This window comes from Ambystoma mexicanum, chromosome 3q (assembly GCF_040938575.1).
Source record: "Ambystoma mexicanum isolate Mex_15411 chromosome 3q, UKY_AmexF1_1, whole genome shotgun sequence".
NCBI lineage: Eukaryota > Metazoa > Chordata > Amphibia > Caudata > Ambystomatidae > Ambystoma > Ambystoma mexicanum.
The window spans coordinates 1,002,612,422-1,002,635,864 of record NC_090926.1 but is presented as its reverse complement, the minus strand read 5'-3'; positions in this window follow the sequence as shown (position 1 = coordinate 1,002,635,864).

Genomic DNA, 23,443 nt, shown 5'->3' with positions numbered 1-23,443 from the left:
TGTTCTATGGGAAGTGGAATAAGAGTAATACGGGTCAATTAGACAGAACCAACATGAATGAGTTTGAGGAGATAATAATGAAGCCTGTGGGTTGTTCCATTTTCCGTAAAGCTCAAATAATAGCACCAGAGCCCATGAGGAAAAGCACACGAAAGATAACACGACAAAATAGACGAGATAGATTGTCCCCGCCAGAAAAACATCTGTAATGACGTTTCGTGTAAGAACAGAAGGGAACAAAGATGCGATTCCCCCATCTTACACGGTGAATTATAGCCCAAGAACTGTCCCTTTTTGCCTAAAAAAGAAAGGATCTCTTTCAGTCGGAACATATACTGGTTGTATGAATACAGTGGTACTAAAATGGGAAATAGAACCAGTATACGTAGGCGATCCAGTTTATTTTATATGTGGAGAGAAAGCATACCCTTGGTTGCCCAGAAACTGGGGAAGTACATGTTATCTCAGGCTTTTGTTCCCAGGAGTATTCCTCTTGGAAACAGCAGCCATGGCCAAATTATCCAGAAGTAGAGTCAAAAGGACTGACAAAGGTGTTTTTAATGGCAACTGATGTAGCAAAATCATTCATTCCATTTTTAGGACAGATAGTGAACTCCTATAATATAAGGCAACTGTCCAGAATCCTAAAGGAGACAATAAACACAACAACAGATATATTATTTAACATGACATTGGAAGGAGGAGGAATCAGGTTAATGACGCTGCAAAATAGAATGGCTCTCGATGTAAACCTGGTTGATCGTGGGGGAATTTGCAAAATAGTGGGATCAGCATGTTGCGTTTATGTCGATGACTAATCCCCCACGATCTTTGAAGCAATAAAGAAAATGCACGTTCTAAGCTCTGAACTCCCCACGGGAGAAGGGAGCTGGGAAATAGGATCTTGGTTTTGGGGAATACTACGATCTTGGGGATGGAAGCTGATCTCAATATTAGTAGTGGTGTTCGGAATATTCCTAACGGGTTGTTGTTCTATACATTGTTTACCCATAGTTTGTGCAGAGGTAACTGAGGGATGTACGGAAGGATGCATGCAAATGATAACAAAGAAAAAACAACCTCATGATCGAACTAGCCCAGACCCAAATGAGATGAGAGTAATGAAAGAGTTGATGGCAATAGATATTAATGAAGACAATGATGACCACGATAGCATGCGAGACTCAGACATAAGTACTTCAGATTCATCATCACTAGAGGAGGTTTCAATGAATAGATGAGACGTTTGGCATACAGCCAAAGGAGGGTTTGTCAGTCTAGAAATCTAATTGGAGACCGCAAACGCATTTTGGTGGCCGTGGGCCAACCGTCTCATGCCCGATACGACAGAATATAGGTTTTCGAGTTTTCCAATGAACGGCCATTTTTGATGTAACAAGAATCGCCATTTTGTTTTCTAACCATTGCTCATTGCTTTCTGTTCCTATTTCTTCGCAGTATATTTTCCGCTTACACTGCTCGACTGTGGAACATTGTTGTCTGTATATGAAAAGGACAAGGCCACAGGGTGAGAGGATAACAAGAGATTCACTGAAACACAAACGTAGGCAGCGCCAGGAAGAATGCCCGGCTCCCTCCTTAATGTAGCCTTGAAGCAGAGCGGCAGGGCATGTAATCATTTCACAGCTGCCAGCCAGTCTCGTTATATGGTAGAATATGTTAGAATAATACCGCTAAAGGCTTGAATTATGCTTTTCTAACGGCCCCCCTTTGCTGAGCCCGCTAAGAGCATGTCGGCTCCCAGGACACGAATAACACCTGATAGATAACAAGGTCTGCAATGCAACTCCCTCTGTATGTAGTTTGCTTCCAAGAACAGAAGCGCCATGTTCTATTCAATAACTGAAAGATGCCTACGCACTCACAAATTGCAAATTGTTACTAGAATAAATGTTTGAAAGTGTCATAGTGGCCAGAGATGTCCATCATCACACCAAGTTCAAAGAAACCCAATGAAGAGGGGTGTTATACATGTCATAGCTGATTGTTTGATATGCATTTTGTATATATGTAACTGATGTACGTAATTCACTCTCTTGCGTCCCTCGAGGTCTAGAGATACACGTTGCGGGGTGTGAGACCGAGTTGGCCAACTGAGACTTTTGCTTTGCAATAAAACCCTAGCTTTGGGAATACAACCTCGTGTCTGGCATCTCTATCGTGTGTGGTGACCTGCATTGTTTCCATAGACGTCAGGGTCTCCTAGGGGCCCCTTTCAGTGCGGTCAAGCAGAAATTATCTTTTTTGTCTATGGGAAAATGAAAGGGAACTAGGCTGAAAGTGCCTTTTCTTAAAAACATTCATATTTGTTAAATAATATTTACCAAACATTCCAGTCTGGAGGGGGGCAGATAAACAAAAGTGTCTGCAGAATTTTGGCCAAATCCGTCACACAAGTTAAAAGTTATTAGCGATTCATTTTTTTAGATTTCCTATGTTACTCCTATAATATATACATATATACAAAACGAAGCCTTTCCAATGAAAGGCAACTGGAACTGGTGGAGTGCACTCCAGTGAGCAGCTGCAGGGGGAGAATATCCCTGTGGCAATTAAGAGGAAACAAAAACACCTTTGTAGTTCCTGGCAACACAGTTTTCTTTATTAATGTCTATGCATCAGGAAAAGGAAACATCCTGGTTGAAAAACGACGCGTTTCATGGTATGCAAACCGCTTTATCACGTAGGTTACAGACAACACAAATGATGGACTGAAATTTAAACCTTGTCAACTCTCTGATTGTGTGTAGAGAGTGTCTGCCTGCCAGTTGCCGCTTTTCTACGTGTTTTACAGCGCAGACATTTTTAAACACTCAAATAGTATATAATCCACATGGGTAGGTGCACATAGTTTTCATTTACACGCAAAACATAAAAGACAGTGCTGAGATGTTTTAAAACAAATTCACTATTTCAAAACCAATACAATAGAGATAATATTAATGACGTTATAAGTAAAACAGCTTTCATAAGAGACATTTGTTTTTTACTTACTGTATTTGTGGGTGTCTGGTGTTTAATAACATTGCGTGAGGATGCAAAAGATCGTGGCCTGCCCATAGCTGCTTTATAAAATAAAGAAAAGCAGCCTTAGCAAGGTGTTAGTAAACTGTGATGCTTATCTCCTGCTCAAGCAGCATTGTGCTGTGCTACGTATGCAATAACTGGTAGTTTGATGCTGCAGCTCTATGTGTAGTACAACAAGCATGGGCAATACTTAAAAAAGAGGGTATATTGGTAACATTACCTGTTTTATTAGGCTGTGCAAATACGCAAAAATAAGAATATATGGATATGTGTAAAATGCATTAGATTTGCATTAGCGTAGCAGCAAAGAAATAAAGTGCATAGTGTTCTCCGTCCATGCATGACACTCAACCATAAATGTAAGGCTCCATAATCTAATGTTTATATATGGATAATAGTATCCTCATTATATTAAATAAAAGGGTACCTCTATTAATTTGTTTTGCTTACAGAGCCTTCAGTGCATGCATGGGCTGCTTTTTTTAAAAATAAGTCAGGGGAGGAAATTCCCGCTTTTTATAAAGTGCAAAGTGCGTGCAAATATTGCTTTGTTATAATGTGCTTAGTGCATTAAATATCCATATTCATAAAAATGCCTATTAATCATATGAATTAAATATTTGCCCATATTCATGCATCTGTTTATAAAAAAATATTACAAATGCAGTTTAAAATCTCTATGTGTTGCACCGATAGTGGATTATCGCAAATTTTAACAGTTAAGCAGAATAAAACAAGTCCAAAAAATCTCTGTGTTGAGAGGGACACTTAAAATAAGTACCAAAACCTGAACAAACTACAAACTTCAAACAATATTTTAAAAAACACTCAATCTGAAAAGGAAGCATATATATCGACACCTGATAAATCAAAGATAATGGAGTGAAGTATTAATACATAGAGTGCACAGATGTAATTAAACATTCCGTATCTCAAAGCATGACAGAAAATATATTTGACTGGATCTATACCTGGGAAAAATAACAACAATGAAATTTATGTGAAATCCGATACAAACAATCCTAAGAGAGAGTCTACAAAGTACTTCATGTACCCAGGAAAGTATATAACTCCTCATCGAGGTTATGACCCCTGGGTCTTTTTGTCTTGAGGTCTAGAATGCATTTGGTTTCCAATTGCCTTAATGTGAGTTCACGATTACCGCCTCTGAGTGGTTTAGTAACTGTATCTATTCCCAAAAAGGTAAAGCCCTCTAATTTACCACCACCATGTTTGTTCTTAAAATGAAGGGCCATTGGGTAAGTCGGATCTGCATTCTTGATTGCCCTAATGTGCTGTAGCACACTCAATTTCAGTTTTCCTTTGGTGCTTCTGACGTACCACTTGTTACATGGGCAGTTTAACACGTATACCACATATTCATTTTCACAAGTGATCCTAGATAAAATCTTAATGTTCTCTCCTAAAATGGGATGTAAATAGCAAATCGTGTTAACTGCATAGGTACATGCTTTGCATTTAGAACACTTTTGGAAGCCCAGTCTTTTGATATTCATCCAACAGGCCCCCAATTGATCATAGAGAGGACTCATGAAACTGGGTACAAGTGTATCTTTAAATGAAGACGATCTACGAAATGTGATGTTCACTTTGGACGCCAGTATCTCGCCAAGATTTTCATCTAACTTTAGAACATGCCAGTGTTTCTGTATTACCTGGCAAATACTCTGGGCACCATTACCGTAGGTCAAGATCAAACGTGTGTCTGCATTGTCCACAGTTTTGGCTTGGACAGCATTGGAAACCAGTAGTAGAGAACGGTCCATGTCTCTAGCTTTTAAGAACGCTCTCTCCAGTACTTTAATTGGATAGCCTTGATTTTTAAACCTGTGAGCCATCAAGGCACATTCGCTGTCAAAAGTTTTAATATTAGAGCAGTTTCTACGAATGTGAATAAATTCCCCATAGGGGATACTCCACTTCAGGGCTGTGGGATGGCTGCTCTTAGCATGCAGTGGAATATTAGAGCTGGTGGGCTTTCTATATAGGCTGGTGGTAAGTTCGCTGTGGGCCACAGAGACTGCAATATCCAGAAATACAATATCCATCCTGCTGTGACTCTCAGTAAATTGTAAGTTCAGCTCATTGGTATTCAGTACACTCACGAAATCTAGCCATTCCTGATCAGTGCCATACCAGATCACAAACAAATTGTCTATATATATATATATATAAATATATATATATATGTGTGTGTGTGTAGGAAAGTTCATTTAAGCCAAGTCGCACATTCTACAACGCCACCTAATAGCCATCGCTGGAAGTACACCTCCAGTTTGAGCCACAACAGCAAGGCATTGCGGTTATGCAAATTAACTCAAATTCAAACCCTTTTCTCCAGGAAATTGTCTTTGTCCATGAGGGCAATGCTATTTTATACATAGCTTCATCAACCCAAGAAAGACATTTCGCAAAGGCTGTCAGGACAACAGCATACCTGGTTTCACCCTTATTAGGGATCATAGACAAAGACAATTTCCTGGAGAAAAGGGTTTGCATTTGAGTGGCATTGTGGAATGTGTCAAAGGAGGAAAAGATGTTTGGACTGTTGGGCAGATTGCAGCTGGAACCCAGAGTCACGCCCTTGCCACCCCTCACCTTTAGTTTGGAAATGTAACTGGAGACTGGGACTGCACCCGGGCTACACATGCCTGGCTCTGGAGTTCCACACTGATAGTAACTCGCCACTGAGGGCTGACACTGAAAACTGGAGGAGAGTTGGATCCTGGCTGTCTCTACACTACAGTTACCAGATTCCCTACTGCCACATCCTGGTACTTACCAGAGGGAGTCAACCCTGAACACCTGAATGCAATCCGCCTCACTGAAGATTGCTGAGGGATGAAAGTGCGCTAGGAGGAGAACATCTTTGGACGGTTTGAGTTTACGGCAGCTGGGATCCAGAGTAGCTCCCCCCTGCCACCCTTTCTTTTTTTTAGCACATACATATACATATATATATATATACATATATATATATATATATATATATATATATATATATATATATATATATATATATATATACAAACAAAAGTGTCAGTCCTGTGCAGCCACCTAAGAGGCTGCCCCAAACTAGAAACGCTACAAAAACAAACCAGGCACACGTGGGGTAAAGTTACTCAAGCACAGCAAACAAGCTGTTCTTTTAATATTGCACACAATGCGAACAGACCAACCAAATCGTACTTGCCAACATTCTGTGATCAAAAAGAGGTAGGATTTTTCAAGTTTCAAAAATAGTCATTAGCCAAATGGTATCATCGCAAGGCATGACATCACACAAAATGTGCCGCTGATTAGATTACAAGAAATGTCTAACTGGGTTCATCGTATTTCTAGAGAAATCACATAACGAAGGAGTGACTGTGAGCACTGTGGAAAGCCTTCTTAGTTTTGCTATTAAGAGTTGTGAGCGCCGCCTATAAATCAACCATTGCAAAGGACAGTGAAGATAGATAGGAGAGACCCATGTGCTATGAAGAAGTACAGCCTGTTGGGGTTTCGGGGGGAGGTTTGACTTCATACCCACCCATTGACCACGCTAATCCAGATGCCCATTCACACCCATTGCGTGCCCCTGCCTGTGCACAATACACATCAATTGGATTTGTATGAGCAAGCTTTATGCTTTTAAGGTGACTCCAAAATTATTAATAAGTAGTCTATTGAAAGGCAATGAATTAATTGCAGCTGTAAACCAGCTCCTAGTGTGATAAAAATGTCTTGACCAAGTATGCCTTCATTAACTTGATTTATAAGGAAATGTGTGTCCTTGCATCTGTTCTGTGCACTGTATTCCTGCTAAAAACAAGCATTGGCAAAGCCAGCAGTATTGGATCTTTTATAGACATTATATAGACATTTACAAGGCACAGCCATAATGTGCCCAGTTACTAAAATATGTGTCTGTTTATTAACGTTTTATGGCAGGCAGCAGTACCATTATGGAAATGCCTGGAAAGTGCCTATGACATGCATACACAACAGCCAAAATGCCTGACTTTTACCACAGGAATGTAGTGCAATGTACAGATATTCTAGGACAACATTTGTTTATAAGCACAACTAACAGTTTTGAGTTTTGTGTAGGCATTAGTGGTATTTGCCAGGCACAGCCATAATGTGCCACAGTATTAACATTTTCCAACTGTTGACGTATAATGTGCGGTAGTACCATTATGGGAGCGCTTGAAAAGTGCCCGTCACCTGCCTACAGAAAAGCCAAAAAATGTTGCGTTTACATTGATTTTCTTCAGTCACTGCAAATAAATCCGAGAAAAAAATGCATTTGTTTCTTGCAGGATACTCGTAGGCTCGGACTTGCCTATAGGTGAACAGGGCACTGCCCGAACCAAAAACTGAAAATGCTATTGTGGGCCAGTTTTTTGTGTCAAAGTGGGCCAATTAGATAAGTTACTTCACTATGTGGCTAGTAGTTTTGGCCATTGCTGCTGAATACATATTCTTTAAAATGAACCATTTGCATCACCTTTTTATCTATAAACCGCTCCTTGGTTACGATTCAGTCTGTTACAAAAGGAATGAATTGCCATTTGCAAAAGTGGGCTCCTTTTTCATTGGTGTCCGAAACTATTTTATGCCCGAGTCCAACCCTGGATACTAGATAGGTTAATTACATTCCAATAACGAAAGCTTGGTTAGCTTTTGGAAAAAGTGTGTGTCACTTAAACCCACCTCGCTCAGAAAACACAGATATGTTGTTTTCATTACTATGGATGGGAGATGAGCCAGCCAGCACCTGAGAGCAAGAGCGGCCGCAGTGTTTCTGTGCATACATGACCATTCCTCTGTTGCTGTAGTCAGAGTCTGTCAGACGTGCAGCCCCATCAATACCAGAAGTTACTAGAAACTAGAGGGTAATGTCATGATGTGTCACAGCCTATACCAGTTTTAAAATCCGGTAGTAGGACACGATAGTAAAATCCGTGTGGTGGTAGGTGTTTCTGAAAAACAGTAGCCTACCGGCTAAATCTGTATGGATGGCAAGGCAAGTATGCACGCATTCCACTGTCATGATGCCTACCCCCGGGCATCAGGACCAAGCCCATCAGCTCCGGGAGCAGGCATCCAGATACTTATTAAAACCCCAACAGCCCCTCTGGGGGCTGTTTGGGTTCAGTCCTGGCGCCTTAGGCGCCAGGCTCATAGACTTTACTTACCTGATGCAGACCATGCTGCTAGTGAGTCCAAGCCAACGTGAGGCCTGGATGGAACTATTTTTCTACAGGGACTATTTTTTACTCGGGCGTGGTTCTAGGGATCTTCTTACCTTGAACTACTTTGGAGGCTATTTAAGCCACGCCCGAACAACAGCACACGCTTCGCGTTATTCTGCATCCAGCAGCGTAACGCTCACCGTGCCTGCAGTCTGCATCGAGTCTTCTGCCACGCCTGCCTCGAATCTGGAGCTCCTAAAACCAAGAGGAAAGAAAAGGACAAGATTAGAAAACAAACTATTTCGAATTCCTCACCTGATTTCGGATCCATCTCGCCTCCGGACCTGGAAAGACCATCATTTCTGTACGCGTCGCATCTCCAGCTGCAGCGCCGCGCCATACTCACCAGTCCTCGCAGCATCTTTCAATTCGGCGCTGCCGCCATCATTTCTTTGCCGAACTCCGGCACCTGAGGGACAAAAGAAAACAACAAGGTGAGCCGAGAAAACCAACAAATAAAACACTTATCATCATAGACTTACCTGATTACCACCGGAGGCATTATTCTATAACTCTCCACATCTTCATGTGCCGCATCTGCAAAGGGAGAGAAAACAACACGTTAAACATCGGCAACATTTACCGGACTGCGTCGGGTAATACAGACTCTTACCTGAGCGCCACCAACTGCCACGAGGGTTATCTTCTCACGATCTTAGTTGCAAGACAAGGAAGGAAGGGGGGACAAGAGTGAATCATCGGACATATTGAACTCTATGAACTTGATACTTACCGAACTTTGCTAGGAACCTCAGAGTCAATACTCTCTGGAACTCTCCCACGCCTTCAAAGTAACTGGCATCAACACGCCCCTGCAATACACGCAGGATGGAGAGCTCATCATTTAAATACATAAGGTGAGGTTCCTAAAAGGGGATATCGGAGGTGACAAGAAGGGAGAACGAGAACAGTGGGAGGGAGCTATCACTCATATCCACGGTGGCTAAATCCCTTTCTCCACTTGCAGGAGAATACTTCTACGGATCAAGCAGACGAGATTAGGCGGGCCAGTCCAGACAGTCATCTCGGCACTACGCATCACGTTGGTGGAGACCGCAGCTGTCCGGGTCCGATCGACGCCTCTGTGGGAACCAGGTGAGCGTAACAGATCCACCCGTAACTTGGGCTTCCTCAGTCTAATATAAAATATAACATTTTCGTATGCTCATTTAAATAAAGTAATGTAGTCTTTCACTTCCCCTTCACCCTATGATCATTTGATGGTTTGTGATCAATGGATCACAACTTTTTTTTAGGTCCTCCATCTTAGACTGGGAAACATAAAAATCCCATATATAGAGAGTACCAACCTTTCAGGAACATACATGCTTGAATGCTGTTCATATGTAATAACTCATCGTTAGTAAGACTCCTGTTGGGTGTCCTGACCCACGTTTGAGCTATCATGCTGCAACATTTGGTGCTGTGGGCTTAGAAAATCCAAGATGGCCAAAAAGCCCACATGTGCGCCAGAATCCAGGATAACCACGCAGTTTGCGCGTACATCAAAATGGTTGCCTAACTTGCCACCCACCAGTGCGAGCATGATGGGCCAGGGTGCCATGAGTGGAACGGGTGCCAAAGGTAAAACAGCAGCGCCTGTTAAAAAAAAATGCTTTAAAATTACCTTTGGTTTCTCTGAATGCCAGCTCAAAATGCCTATTTTCAAATATTGCAACATATCCAAAAATCTCACTGAACACCAGCGGACATCTGGCAGAATGAAGTATGTGTGCATACAAAATCTGGGAAGATGAAGAGCCCAAAACAATGTTCATAACAAAACTGGCTGAACTATGCATGTCAGCAGCTTAACTGAAACTGGATTAAAACCACCAAAATCAAAATGTTTAAATTAACTGAGTGACCTACTTTTGAGTGTCACATAGTTTGTAACTGTTAAGATGTCATAGTTTTGAACTTAGAATCATCATTCTAGCTGCATATGTAAAAATTGTATTGACTTAAACTGGGGAACAAAAAGTGACATTTTAGCTGAAACCTGGCTTAATGAAAGTGAATTCTGCCTGACATCTACCCCCACAGGAGTTAAAACCTGCTCAGCCACTCTTCCCCTTGCCAAAAGGAGTTGTCACCTCTCTGATTAGATTAGGGGTGGAGCAGCTGGGGACTACAGGGAGGTGAACAAAGGCCTGTCCTGGACTCGGGCAAATGTTATATTGGGGGCGTCGTAAAAGTGGCTTCCTCTTGGGAGAAATGGGAGGAGAAGTGCCTCTGGGAGCCACCCGAGCTGGAGGCGGGGACAGGCAGAAGCTTCCCCCATGTGCTTTGGAACCTAAACCACACCCATCTGGGCCAGAGCATAATTTTAAAAAGATAGATAACTCAAAATGCGGACTTGTCAGAATGATATAAGTAATATCATTATTTTTGTGATTTTTCTGTGAACATTTTGAGATGCGTTAGGACCCTGTGGTGTAGTCTGGGGGGTTGCTGGCGGAAAATAGGGTCTCACTCCAAATGTCTGCATGTTAAAAATCTTACACTTCATCAATTCATGTCCACACTCCTTGCGCACATGTGTGTAAATTTGGGTAAATGTCCGATATTGCAAAACCAGTTAAAAAGCGCAAAATGTTGTCATTTTTTAATGCAAGCCCCCAGGAAGATCAAAGGCAGACAAGCATGGACCATAAGGAATATATAATGTGCACATGTAATTTCAACAAATTGTATATCTGGGAAGGATGTATTTGAATCAAATATAGATTTGTGGGCAAACTGACCAGGGGAGGATCCTCTGACCCATAAAACCTACAGCATCACTCTGACTCACATTTCCTTCCCCCAATCATGGGAGAGGGGAGAATTGGGCCAATGACAAGTAGAGAGGGGCAGGCTTAGCTAGGCCCAGGCACACACCCATTTTAAAAACACATAAAAAGAGACTGCTGGGACAGGTAGAGACATTCAAATCCAGTTGCTGCGGAGCGTTTTGCCGGACCACACACCATCCAGAAGATACCAGTTCCAGACTGACTCCAGCTACATACTCCAGAACCTAGAACTTATACTTTAGAACCTAAATCAGAGGCCTAAAACCACAAGCTGAGTTCTCTGCAGCAGGCCTCAAATCATTGCAAGCTACTCAGAGCCGGGCGAGCTGCTTGAATCCCTTGCCAAGAACTTTTGCCAGGACCAGTGCAGAGATCCAGGAGCCGTGCAGAGACCGCTGTATCCGGACAGACCAGAGATCCAGAGTGACCCAGACCACTGTGAGCAGAACCAGAGAGCTGACCCAGATCACTGTGAAGTGCCGAGACCAGAACCGGAGTCCAGTCCAAAACCTGACCAGATCCGTGGCGAGGCCTATTTCAAATTTATATTGCGAGTACCTAGCAGAACTGTGCAGAACCAATCTCTTAGTTAAAATAATCTAATCCAAACTATTTTAACCTAAGTAGAACTGCCTCCTAGAAGTTGTCACTTGTCATTTTGTAAAGCTGCACCACTGTCACTTGTCAATTCTGCAGCTGCATAGCTGTCACTTGTCAATTTGAGTTACTTTAAATCCGAAAAACGACCTTTACAAATTCGTTCATATCTCTGGAACCGTTTGGGCTACGAACTTGGTTTAACTTTCATCTGAAAGCTTAGAATCTCAGCTTTCAACAAGCCTAGAACCAACTTGCTACTCCTTATACTTTTGCCGTAATCACGATTCATGCACTCACGAATTTTACCGTGATTTGGTTAAAAATCCAGCCACGTGTAACCATCAGCAGTCATTTCTTTCCTTGCTAAAAATTCGTTTGCCTCTTAATCATCATCTCTGAATCATTGCTAAAGTGAGCCTGAACGCATCCCAAGTATCTCTCACTCACCCTGAACCTCCTAAAGGGAATTAAAAGCATTTTCAGCATATTTCTCACTTCATTGCCACCACATTCAAAGCACTTGGGCCTGTGTTTTAAAACTCATACCGGTTTTCTCTAAGCTTGTTGGGGGGGAACTGAATTTCGTATTGTATTTGATTGCATTCCTGAGAACTGTGTGCTCCTCTTTCCATCTACTTCCATGTCTTACATTGCATAGGGGAGGGGGGTGAATTGCCAGAGAAAAAGTGATTATATTATCTTTTGCTAAAATCATCTCAAGTATTTCTGTACTGACTTTTATTCCTCATTGCTTTTCCCTTGAAATCATAAAAGTATTTTTGCTACTTGATCCATCCTATACTAACTCCTCATTGATTATAAAGAAGTGTGCTAGTGTCAGATTACCCATTGTTGATTAACATTATATTTATAAGGGCGATATTGATTATTAATTTATTATAAAAGCGTGGTATCTATATTTTGTCTCATTTCTCAAATAAACCTTTTAAACTTGCAAAACAGAACTACTTCTTGGCTCAGTGGGGTCAGGGGGATTCTAAGAGAGGGGTGTTATATAGGGGCAGTCATCCAGAACTCATGAACTGGACATAAAGATATATCAATAAGGGTTTCCATTCAGTATCCCAGACTAGGCATTGACTTAGCTGTAGTGTTGAATTGAATCTTCTTACAAATTGGGGGCTCGTAGCCGGGGATTCCAGATTAGATCTATCACTTGTGCAGATTAATACAGTGTGCTAACTGACAAGATACATACATCCGGTCGGATCACCACGCTGTGTTACACTGTAAAGCACTCCTCAAAAGGACGCTCTAAGGGAAAGGTCTGTTTTGCAAAAATAAAATACAAACTTCTGTAAGTCAGGAAGGAACTCAAATTCCAGAATGACGACCTTGGTAGATATGAAAATAGCCAGAGAGCACTTCTTACATAAGCTATTTGTGAGAGGTGAGTGGACTCATCAGGACCAGACGGTCTGGTTGCAGGCAATCGCACCCCAGATCACTGAAACAGGGTCAGATATATGGAGAGACAAGGGTCCCCTACATGTGGCCCTGAGTGAACTATATATGGCCTCTAAAGCCAAAGATGAACATAATAAGATTGCCAGGATAGCAGCATATTTGTATCTATATATGGGAGCCATGCAGGACAAATGTGCTGGAGGCCAATATCTGGCAAATAGGCAACAGCTGGCGTTAGAAACGGCCCAATCTGACCTGGTCTCTTCTGAGCAGAGGCTGCAGAGGAGCCAGGAGTCAGAAAATGATAGTAGGCAGTATATCATTAAAATAAAAGAGGACATGGATAGACTGCAACAGGAGAAGGCTGACCAGGATACCAGATTTCTGGCCTTGCAGAAGGAGTACCAAGAAGATTTGGACTCCCTTCTGCAGAGCCAGAAAAAGCTGGAGCAACAACTGGACTTCAACAGGGCATGCACAGAACAGGTAGCCACCCTTCAAATTCGATTAGACAGAGAGAAAGAGGAAAGCAATAAATTGATTCTGAAAGACCTGGATACCCAGACAGAGTTTGATCAGGAGCACCAGAAAGCTGGTGCCTTCCAAAGGCAAAGGGACGACCTGGCGGCACAGATGCAGGCTCTTAGTCAGGAAAAGGACACCTTAGGCCAGGAAGTCTGTCACTTAAAAAGGAAAATGGAAGAAAATCACCTGGCCCTCCAGGGACTGGGTGACCTCCAAAAAGAACACCAGAACTTGTTAGAGCACACCAGGAGGGTGGAGGATGCTCTGGCAAGAAAGGAGCAGGCCAATAGGGACACAGCTCAGGAGGTAACCCTCCTGCAGCAGAGACTGGCCCAGTACTCCAGGACCAATCAGGAGGCACAGAGAGAAAATGAGGCTCTCTGTCAGCACAATGATAGGCTCCAGCAACAGGTAGCGATGCAGGAGTGACTGATAGAGTCGAGTACGGCCTTAACTGAGGAACTGAAAGCGCAGGCTCTTGCATTGCAACAGGAAGCAGGGGCGGATAGAGATGAGGTTCGCTGGGAAAGAGAAACTCCTGAGCATAACCTCAGGAGCCCTAGTGCCAGAGGCCTTCATCTCTCCCAGTCCCTGGACTCTGCCACCCCCATGTCCCCTCGCGCACATGAGCCCAGGGCCACGGGGATGGCAGATTACTATCCAGCTAGAAGTATGGGGCTCATAGGCCAGTACCTCCCAGGAATGGATGGGCGGGCATCCGGGTATGGGCACCCAAGCACAGTGCAATTTAGTGGGGAACCCCAGGAGAGTAGGCCCATTAAGGGCATCCTGAAAACTTCTGCCCAGTTAGGTCAGTGGGGGGGGTACCCATCAAATCCTGGCAGCAAGGAGGAATCTGAAGACTCCTCTGAACGGCGCAGGACACAGGAGACCAGGTCCCCACATTCTGCCAGCCATTCCCAGGCTCGCAGAATCCGGGAAAACCTGGAAGATCAGACAGGAACCTCTGGGAGCAGTGCCTCTGAGTCAGAGGATGAATGGACCAGGGTTACCCGAACCAAAAAGGCCAATAAGGCAAAAAGGGCCTTGCTTAAGGACCCATTGAAGCAAATAAAGGCAATAAGGAGTGTCATCACGCCTTATCATAATAACGCCAAGTATTCCGTTTGGGAACACTTGGAGCTCTATGAGCAAATGATGGAGACTTTCCATTTGAAGGACAGCAGTAGCTGCATCCAGTACGTCAAATGGACATTCTCCCCAGAATACTCCAGTTTCTTTGCGGGGCTGGAGGACCAAAATCATTTAAGATGGTCCACCTATAAGGCGGTCATTTTAAAACATTTTTCTGTTCACAGAAATCCTCAAGTGGCTCGCAAGGCAGCCTACAATTTGCAATGTGGGGAGGATCAGGCCCCTCAAGAGTTTGTGCAAGAATTAAAACGTGCTTTTGCGCAGACCACCAGAAGGATGCGCACGGATAGCAGAGAATTTATCAATGCGTTTTTCCATGCCTTACCCAAATACATAATGACCCAGCTCGTGAGAGATTTTCATGAGAAAAGATCTTTAGACTGGGTCATTGAACAGGCTACCCGGATCTATGAGGTGCAGAAGCCTATCGAAAATAAAAATAACGCGCCGAAAAACCCCAAAACCAACAGCACCCCGGCTGCTGCCAAGGTGGCAGAGGTAAAGGTTGCCCCCGTTTTAGATTTGGAGATGGGGGGGCCTAAAAACCTGCCTGCACCAAATAATTCACAGCCCAGAAGGCCCTCGGGCCAGTCACAGACAGGGAGTCGAGGAGGTAGTCCCACAAATGGGGTCCCCCGCTCCCCTGACTATGTAAGTCCCCGCTACAAGGGAAACTGACCAATCCTGGGTTATGTGTGGACTCCTCCAGCCCAAGGGGGGGGATCCAGCCAAGCACCTAACCCAGGGAACTTCCCTCCCAACTTCCCACAGGAGGGCAGAAATTCTCCAAATCCTGGGCAGAAAGTTTTCCCCAGGTATCCACCCAATTTCCAGCCCCAAAATCATCCATCCTTCTTTCCCCAATTCCCTGAGCCCAGACAACCTAATCCGGGAGAGGGGAGGCCAAGGGTGGAGGGGTACCAAAATCTTCCCAACCAGGGGTACTACCAGAGAAGGGATAGCTACCCTTCCCGGGATCAGCCCAGGGGAGAAAATAGAGCCCTGTATCAGCCTGAGCGGATTTCACAACTTGAGCGCCAGGTCCAAAATATGGCACGAGATCTGGGTCACATACTGAGGGCTCAACAGAACCCTCAGATGAGCATGCCACCGCAGAATGCCCCAAACTCTGGACCTGGCGCTCCAGAACAATGACGGGGGCAGCACCCCGATAACACACCGGTTCCCAGGGAGGAGGCACAAGGGAAAGGGGGGTGTAAAGCTTTGGAGGAAGCTTCCTTCCCAACTTGTAAACAGCCCCTGGAAAACCAGGAACCGGAAACAAAATCTCCTACCCCTGAAAGCCGGCCTCCCAAGGAGCAGAGTGGGGGTAGGAGAAACAAAGAACCCAAACAGACCCACTTTGTGGAGGAGGTACAGGTCTTCCAATTTGAGGGAGAGGGATCCTCAGGGGATCCTGGGGAAAGGATCTTCTCCTTTAGAGATGGGGGAACTCCTCCCAAGGAAAAATGGGTCCTAAGGGATGCCAATTCAGACTGGGGAGATATGGAGACTGAGCTACCGCCGCCCATCATCTCATCCCAGAACCCACAATACCGAAATCCCCTGGTTCAAACCCATCCTGATGACTGCCTCCAAAAAGGGTGGGGCGGCCCAGAACCGGAAACAGGGAAACCCACAATGGCTCTGATCTCCAGTTGCCAACTTTTTCTTTCAGATTCCCAAGGCTCTCCACATAATTCTGCCCAAATCTCTTCGCTAGCAATGTCCAAAACCAGAAAATTAGCCCACCAGTTGTCCAAAAATGTGCATTATCTGTGCCCACTTGAGGAGAAGGAGGGAAGATACTATGCCCCGGTACAAGTACAGGGGCAGGGTACAATTTTGGCACTGGTGGACACTGGATCCCAAGCTACCCTTCTGTCCAAAAGGGCCTTTGAGGAACTAAATGCAGGAAGGGGGGAGAATTACCATATTCCTCTCACCTCTCTTCCTGGACAACTGCAGAACTTTGACGGGAAGGAGATTCCCGTTGAGGGGACTGCAGACTTGGACATTAAAATTGGGCGACACAAGGTGAAACACCTGGTCATAGTAGTGACTCCAGAGGGCACCCCTTGTTTACTAGGGAATGACCTCCTGAGAAGGTTGTCACCCCTAATAGATTGTGTAAACAAGGTCCTCTGGACCCAGACTAGCCGACCAATAAAATTAAAACAGAGTGTCAACCATGTTAGTTTAAACGGCACCTGCCACATGGTTGAACAAAAATCTGACCAAGTAGAATTTCACTTCCAGAACAACCAAACTCCAGACGTGACAGTAATAGCAGTAGGACAACAGACTGGTGATGGGGGGTCCTCTCTATTTCTGAAAATCAACCTTCCTTCCAGTTTAAGGTGGTATTCCAAACTGGAAGGAAACACCCTGAAATTCTTTACTAATCCACAATCAGAAACTCCCACTCCTATAGTCCAGAAAGATGTGAAATCAGCTCAGAGCCTGGCTGATATTCAGCGAATTAGAGAGCAGTTGTTCATCCCTGTTCAGTTAAATGATGGGAAGGACTCTGTTCTCGCTCGAGTGTGTGTGAACAATGGTAAGAGCTTCATCAGCGAAGCCATGTTCCGCCAACTCCCAAAAGATCCAGCAATTCCCACATTCAAACTGATAGACAAATGGGAAATGGACCTGGAAGCACCGGATTCCAAACATCTCCTGCCAAGCAGGTGTATGCTCAAAATCTCCATTGGCAACAAGAGCATAGTCCATAATTGTTGGGTCGTGCGAGACGTCACTGCCGCCTTTTACTTAGGCAGTGACATTCTCAATCACTTTGCCATTAGTTTGGACCTAATAAACTTCAAAGCTTGGTCCCGATTAGCGGATAATCCCATGGACTTTGATGATCCAGAAAAAGCATTTAGTTCAGCTCAATTGCTACCTTATGCAGTTGAAATTCAGATCAAAGAGGAAGTCACCATCCCAGAAAGGACCCGACAATTCTCCCTGGAAGTGAAAGTTAAAAGAGGACAAAAATTGCAAAATCCTGATGCTTATATACATCTAAATGCTTCTCTCCAACAGCAAGGGTTGGGGGTAAACCCAACTCCATTAGTCAACATAGAACATGACACCATTCTAATAGAGGTGGATAACAGCGACTTAAAGAGTATTACTCTAGCCGCAGGCACCATTATTGGAATGGCGGTTGATGACCGACATTTTTCCATTGATTTAGGAAATGAACTGTTAGGACCAATCCCCAAGGACTGTTTTGACAGTGACAGTGAGGTCAATACAACACCAGACAGGATTTTTACCCGGCATGGGGGGAACTTCCTGGTGTACACTTCTTGCCCTTATGGTAAGGTAGATGTGACTTGTGACTTCAGGAGGGAGGAGGTGATTTTCCAGGTCCATGAGGGCTGCCTTTCCCACCTGAAGCCTCCAGTCCAAATCAGCACTCTGACTAGGGACTTCTCCACCCAGCTGGAGGAGGCCGCTGAGATAGCCAAACCAGAAGGCTTTCCAGGCTTCAGGCAGATGGTGGAAGAAAGAGTCAACCTAGCTGATGCCTGTGTGACTCTGGAACAGAAGCAAAAGTTGAAACAAGTTTTCTTGGATTTCCAAGATCTCTTTGCGGTAGACTCATATGACTGTGGTCGCACCGACATCCACACCACAACAATTCCCACGGACCCTGGAATGACTCCAGTGTTTGTGAAGCAATATCGCTTGCCTCTCGCATCAATGGAGTCCCTTACTGAAATAATTAAGAACCTGGAGTCCCGGGGAATAATCCGTCCAGTTCACAGCACCTTCAATAACCCGGTGCTGGGAATATTGAAGCCAAACGGCAGTGGAGACTCTGCGCCGACCTCAGGGAGCTCAACAAACGGGTCCATACTTCCCGATGGCCTCTGCCCTACATTTACCAAGGGCTGGCCCAGATCCAGGGGTCACAGGTATTCACTGCAATAGACCTGACCAATGGATACTGGACTGTGCCTGTTAGTAGGGAGGACCAATACAAGCTGGCTTTTACCTTTGGGGGCCAGCAGTACAGATGGACCCGGACTCCCTTCGGATACCTCAACTCCGGCAATGAATTCAACATTTTCCTACATAAGGCCATGCCCGACCTGGGTGCGAGGGGTAACCTGGCTTATGTAGATGATGTCCTCATCAAAAGTTCATCTGTGGAGGAACACATAGCGGAGATCCGTTATGTTCTGACACAGTTGAGGGCCGCCGGAGCAAAGCTTTCCTTTCAGAAAGCACAGTGGTGTATAACCCGTGTTAATTTCTTGGGGCATGAGATTACTCATCAGGGTCTCTGTCCCCAGGAAAAGAAAGTGGAAGCACTTCAGAAACTGAAAGACCCCACAACTCTGCGGGAACTAAGGAGCCTCCTTGGACTGACTAATTACAGCAGAAAGTTCATTGAGGGCTACGCAGAGATCACCAGACCCCTGATTCATCTCTTGAAGGGGGGGGCAAGTGGGAATGGGGTCCAGAACAAGCCGAGGCAGTAAGACAACTCAAAAGGAGCCTCTCACAAGCGCCTTGCCTAGCTGACCTTGTCAGAAACAAGGAGTTCTTCCTGGAGACGGGTTTCTCTAATACGTGCTTGACGGCAGTATTATACCAAAAGCATGACAAGGTCAATAAAGTAATCTCCTATGCAAGCAAAACTTTATCCTCTGTGGAGGAAAAATTCAACGATTGTGAGAAGGCACTCCTGGCAACGGTGTGGGCATTGAAGAATTACCGCCCGTTTATCCAGGGGGAACACATCATAGTGGAGACTCCACACCAGCCTCTGCAATATCTCCAAAGTGACAGAATCCGGGCCGGAAATGTGAGTAATTCCCGAATTACTTCCTGGATTCTGTCAATGCAAGGCTTTCCTGTAGAGGTCAGATATGGCCAAAACAAGAAGAGTCCCCTCGCGCAAGGTCTGGCTGACTTGCATGATTGTGCCGGAGAAAGCTGTCTCGAGGACGAAAGTCTAAAAATCAAGGACAACATGGAGGCATACCTTAATTCCCCACACAAAGTCTTTGAAGAAGACAAGTGTGAGGGAATGCCCACTGTCTATGTGGATGGATGCTCTTACCATGTTTACAACGACGGGGAGAAAGAACTGGTGGCTGGCGTAGGGAATGCATGGGTGAAGGAGTTCCCAGAACCCTCCGCTAGATACAAAATTGGTCCCCGAAGTAGTCAGGTGGCAGAATTGATGGCTGTGCATCAGGCCATCCTCACTGCTGTCCAGCATCAACTCCACGAACTGGTCATAATCACAGATTCGGATTATGTACGGAACGGGTTCGTGGAGCACCTGGTTAATTGGAAAACCAGAGGCATGTTATGTGCTAATAACAAACCCTTGAAACATGGGAAGTTAATCCAAAACATTGATGATCTGGTCACATCGAATGGGATGACCATGTACTGGAAAAAGATCAAGGGTCATTCCAAAGTAGAGGGACCAGACAAAACTGGAAATGACTTAGCTGATCAGCTGGCCAAAACCGGGGCCATCCAAGGGGATCTAATCGAAATAGAGTCCCTGTTGGGGGAAATCTAGGTCACTGCTATCACTAGGTCCCAGACAAATGCTCACAATGATCTTTCAACTGACCAATGGAGCAAGGAGACCCCTGATGCTGATTTGATTACAGCTCAGAAGGGGGATCCAATTATTGGTAAGTTTTACCAACACCTTGAGGACCCTGAGAACTTTCCCCTGATGGATACCGATTACATTGGGAAAGAGGACCTAAGAGTGTTGATGAAATGTCCAAAAATGTTCCGAATCCAAGACGGTTTGTTGGTAAGAAAATCCGAAGCTGGCCATGATCAGTGGGTGGTTCCTACCTCATTCCGAAGCCTGATGTTAAGTCACGCCCATGATGCGGCCACCGCCGGTCATAGGGGGTTTCACACAACACTGGAAATCTTAAGAGAGGTTGCATACTGGCCACACATGGGTCAGGACCTCGACCAATGCTTGAAGGGGTGTCTTGTGTGTGCACAATTTCAGCCATCATCCCTCACGCACCGTGCGCCTCTCCAAAAGAGGGGGATGATACTGCCATGGTCAGATTTGCAAATCGACTTTGTAGGCCCTGTGATTTGCTCGTCTAGAGGAAACAAGTACATGTTGACTGTTACATGCTTGTTTACCAAGTGGGTGGAATGTCTCCCAGCCCCAAATTGCAAGGCAGAAACAGCAGCTGCCCTGATGATTAACCACATCTTTTCCCGTTTTGGTCTACCTCAAAGGATGGAGTCAGACAGGGGTAGCCACTTCACCAGTGAAGTAATGACAAAGATGTGGGAGATACTGGGGGTTAAAAGGAAGCTATACATTGCTTACAGGCCAGCTTCTTCTGGAGCAGTGGAGAGATATAACCGAACCATTGTGAGCATCTTAAAAAAGTTTGTGGCAGATTCTGGGCCAAGTTGGGATATCCGATTACCTCTGGTCCTAATGGCCATCAGATCTACCCCTTCATCTGCAACCAAAATGTCGCCATTTGAGTTGATGACTGGACGCAAGATGGTGCTTCCCCAGCATTTGCTCTACAGAACCCAAGAGCAAACGTTGATAAATGCCTCCACAACTCATGAGTATGTGGAGAATTTAGGGAAACACCTTCAACATGCTTTTGCCTATGCTCAGCGGAATCTAGAAAGATCAGCTGAGAGTATGAAGACCCACTATGACCTGAAAACTTCCAGGAAGGAATATCAGGTGGGGGCCCGGGTCTATTTATACAAATTCCAAAGAAACCAGGCAAGACAGCGCACATTTTTGCCTACATGGAAGGGACCCTTTGAGATTATAGACAAGATCTCCCCTGTGGCCTACAAGATCTGCATCCCCAAAGGCGGTTTGGCAGAGGGGGAAGACAAGTGGGTCCGCATAAACCAGTTGAAGTGTTGCCATCCCAGGCACACTTTGCAGCAACTGGAGGAGTCCTCTGCAATTCCAGAGGGTACCGCTCCAGAGTAATTCAATTCCAACCCTAAAATATCCTACATATAGCATATTAAATTCTGTGTTTCTCAGGTTTATGTGTTCCTGTCGCTTAATTTAAAAAAAATGTGCATGTTCATATCTGTTGAGTTCTAAAATATATATGCCACCCCACTATATCAATGGTGGGGGAGAAATGTCCACGAATAGGTATTGCCGCTTTTCCTTTGTCGTCCTAGGAGAAAGAAAACCTGGAGACTGGCCAAGGAGGATGATCCGGAGACCGGGAGCAGAGACCCCAGGGGCCCGGGGTACCGCCCAATATTCCCATCAGGACCAGCAAGGAGAACTGATTGATCGACTGGAGGGAGGAAAAGATGCTGAACTGTGCCATTTGCGGAATTGGAAGAAGATTATGCGGACATACCAGTACGTGGGTAAAAACCTTCTGTGCACCCGACTCCCCATCTACTCAAATTCAAAGTGCAGTCGCGTGGGGGGGCCTTGTTGGGTGTCCTGACCCACGTTTGAGCTATCATGCTGCAACATTTGGTGCTGTGGGCTTAGAAAATCCAAGATGGCCAAAAAGCCCACATGTGCGCCAGAATCCAGGAGAACCACGCAGTTTGCGCGTACATCAAAATGGTTGCCTAACTTGACACCCACCAGTGCGAGCATGATGGGCCAGGAAGCCATGAGTGGAATGGGTGCCAAAGGTAAAACAGCAGCGCCTGTTAAAAAAAAAAAAAACGCTTTAAAATGACCTTTGGTTTCTCTGAATGCCAGCTCAAAATGCCTATTTTCAAACATTGCAACACATCCACAAATCTCACTGAACACCAGCGGACATCTGGCAGAATGAAGTATGTGTGCATACAAAATCTGGGAACATGAAGAGCCCAAAACAATGTTCATAACAGTTTGTAACTGTTAAGATGTCATAGTTTTGAACTTAGAATCAGCATTCTAGCTGCATATGTAAAAATTGTATTGACTTAAACTGGGGAACAAAAAGTGACATTTTAGCTGAAACCTGACTTAATGAAAGTGAATTCTGCCTGACATCTACCCCCACAGGAGTTAAAACCTGCTCAGCCACTCTTCCCCTTGCCAAAAGGAGTTGTCACCTCTCTGATTAGATTAGGGGTGGAGCAGCTGGGGACTACAGGGAGGTGAACAAAGGCCTGTCCTGGACTCAGGCAAATGTTATATTGGGGGCGTCGTAAAAGTGGCTTCCTCTTGGGAGAAGTGGGAGGAGAAGTGCCTCTGGGAGCCACCCGAGCTGGAGGCGGGGACAGGCAGAAGCTTCCCCCATGTGCTTTGGAACCTAAACCACACCCATCTGGGCCAGAGCATAATTTTAAAAAGATAGATAACTCAAAATGCGGACTTGTCAGAATTATATAAGTAATATCATTATTTTTGTGATTTTTCTGTGAACATTTTGAGATGCGTTAGGACCCTGTGGTGTATTCTGGGGGGTTGCTGGCGGAAAATAGGGTCTCACTCCAAATGTCTGCATGTTAAAAATCTGACACTTCATCAATTCATGTCCATACTCCTTGCGCACATGTGTGTAAATTTGGGTAAATGTCCGATATTGCAAACCAGTTAAAAAGCGCAAAATGTTGTCATTTTTTAATGCAAGCCCCCAGGAAGATCAGAGGCGGACAAGC